Here is a 2493-nt window from a genome sequence, read left to right as displayed (position 1 = left end):
CACTAGTTTTAATCTCCTTCAATTATTTAAAATATAATTATAAGAATTCAAAGAAAGAAAAATGAAAAGGTCAGTCAAACAAGAATAACAAAAAAAAAATTTGTGAGGGCCTCTTGAAAACAGTGTAGTTATTTCAAATTTCTACACAGTTGCCTCATTTCACATTTATGCACAGTTGTCTTATTTCACATTTATTCCCCCTAACTTTGGGTGTGCACGAGTAGACACTTAAATTTATATAAAGTTGAACATGTAGATACAAGTAAGCCAGTCCAAGGGTTCGCTTGGGGCCGGCAATGGTTCTCGAGTGACAGTGCCACCCACGGTGTAGGCTCGAGGAGTGATATTTTGTTCACCCACACGTCAATCATGTTATTTTCAGCGAAATTTACATTCTTGAAGTTGAAAGATTAGAGTTCTTGATGAGTTCTTGATAGGTGTTCTTGAAGTTCATTCTAAATCTTGTTTTGTTGGGGTTTTGACGATTTCTTGAGACGAAAGTGAGTGTTTTGAGGGATGTATTGAGTATATTAGAGTGTACTTCGAATCCAAGTGATTAGGGAAGAAACCGTTCGATTCTAGATGAGTTAGGGTGAGAAAATGAGCAAAGAAATTCGTCGAGTTTTCTGGGTTGGGGCCCGGCACGCCATGCCAACCAGTGCGCTCCAAATCATGTTCTGAAGTTTAGGGGTTGGCGCCCCGCACCACTCAGTGCGCCAGGGTCGCCTTCCCCATGCAGTTTGCAATCGGTTGCTCCGTTTTAGTTCTTTTAAAGTGTACCTTCACTCCCTTTTTATTCTAAACACTCTAAACTACATCTAAACGCCTAGAAATCATTTCTAACATGATCATAACCTTGAATTCATAATTCAAGGTAGAGTTAAGAGTTAAGTTTTGAGAAATCTTTCGAACATTCTAAGAAAGTCCCTTTGAGTCCTTTTGAAGAGTCTTCTACACCTTCTAGTAACTTGTTTCAAGACTCGAGCAAGTGAGTTTGAGGATGAGGAGAATGTATTTATGAGTCTGCTTTTTCATCATGAGATCCTTCATATCATGAACCATAACTCTTGAATCCATAACTCTTGAATTCATAATTCACATTCAAAAGAGAGTTAAGAGTAGAGTTCAAGAAAGCCTTTGAGTTCAATTGTGAATACTTTGAGATCCATCATCGATTTGAGTTAAGTTTTGAGGAAGAAAGTATGAGAATTAGAAGAGTTGTATACACGAGTTCCATATTGTAATATAGACCCTCGAGTCTAGTCGTTCATGCCCATAAATTCCGCATGAACTTCATAAATTTGATCACCTTTGAGAGAAGTAGTATCTACAAGTTCTAAGTCTTGAGTATTGAGTTCCTAACCCATTTGAGATTATATTCCTAATCATGGGACTATTACATGTTACCCATGAAGTCCTTGAGTTGATATAAGTCGAGCAGTCTTGAGATGAGAAGTATCTTTGAGTCCTTGAGTTGAATGGTTCATCCTCATAATTCCGCATGAAACCTTATGAGTTTAGTATTCTTGAAATAAGTAGTATCATTGAATTTCTTGAGTTCTGAGTATCAAGTTCTTTGTATGGTTATTGAAAACCTTGAATTGAGTCGTTCACCTCCATCATTCGGCATGAACCCTTTTTTGAAATGTCTTTTACAACTTTTTCTAAATTTATTTTAAGACTCGAGCACTTGAGTTGGGAAAGAGTAGAGTCGAGTTCATTTTCTATGAAATGATATATGGGAACTAAGTATTCCCAAGAATAAATGTTTTCGCATTTAAAAGCGAAGGAAGCTGAGATTTCCAAAAGAGTTTTGAGCATATGAGTAACATCTCTTTTTAGAGAAAGATTTTGAGTAATAACCTCAAACCACAGAAAGAGTTATGTTTTTAAACATATGAGCTGAGTATATTTTGGGAGTAGTATTGGGCATCGATATGTGGACAAGTTTAGATAACTCAAGTCTCCATAAACCATGTAGACGATGTGGGTAGCTTTTTAGATTATTCCTTACTTCTTTTTAGCATAGACTAGTGGATCAACATAGTTAAGAGGTCTTATACACTGGCAAAGTATAGGACGGTTCTAATAGCGTGGGCGCGACGTTGTATCATCACATAGCACATAGTGATGGTTATCGGTTAGAGAAACTCCCACATAGTTATATTATTTGTTATTATATAAATATTGAGTTCTTATTTTGTTCTTCAATACATTGAGTTGCTATCTATTGTTTTAAAAAGCTTTCCATATATTGCCTCATTTATTGTTGCTTTATTCTTGAGTATCTTGAGTTGAGTATCTTTAGTTGAATTGTGTTTCTTTGAGTCGAGTACGTTATTGTTGAGTTGAGCCCCATTTTACCGAGTTGAGTAAGTTTGAAAAGAGGTAAGTATATTTCTTTGCTACTAGTTCAAGCTTATGTTTATGCTTTAGAATTCCCCTTACATGCTCGTACATTCCACGTACTGAGCCATTTGGCCTACATCGTTT

Source organism: Solanum verrucosum, unplaced genomic scaffold (assembly GCF_900185275.1).
Source record: "Solanum verrucosum unplaced genomic scaffold, falcon-dt-bn FXZP01000143.1, whole genome shotgun sequence".
Classification (NCBI taxonomy): Eukaryota; Viridiplantae; Streptophyta; class Magnoliopsida; order Solanales; family Solanaceae; genus Solanum; species Solanum verrucosum.
Note: the sequence above shows the minus strand (reverse complement) of the source record.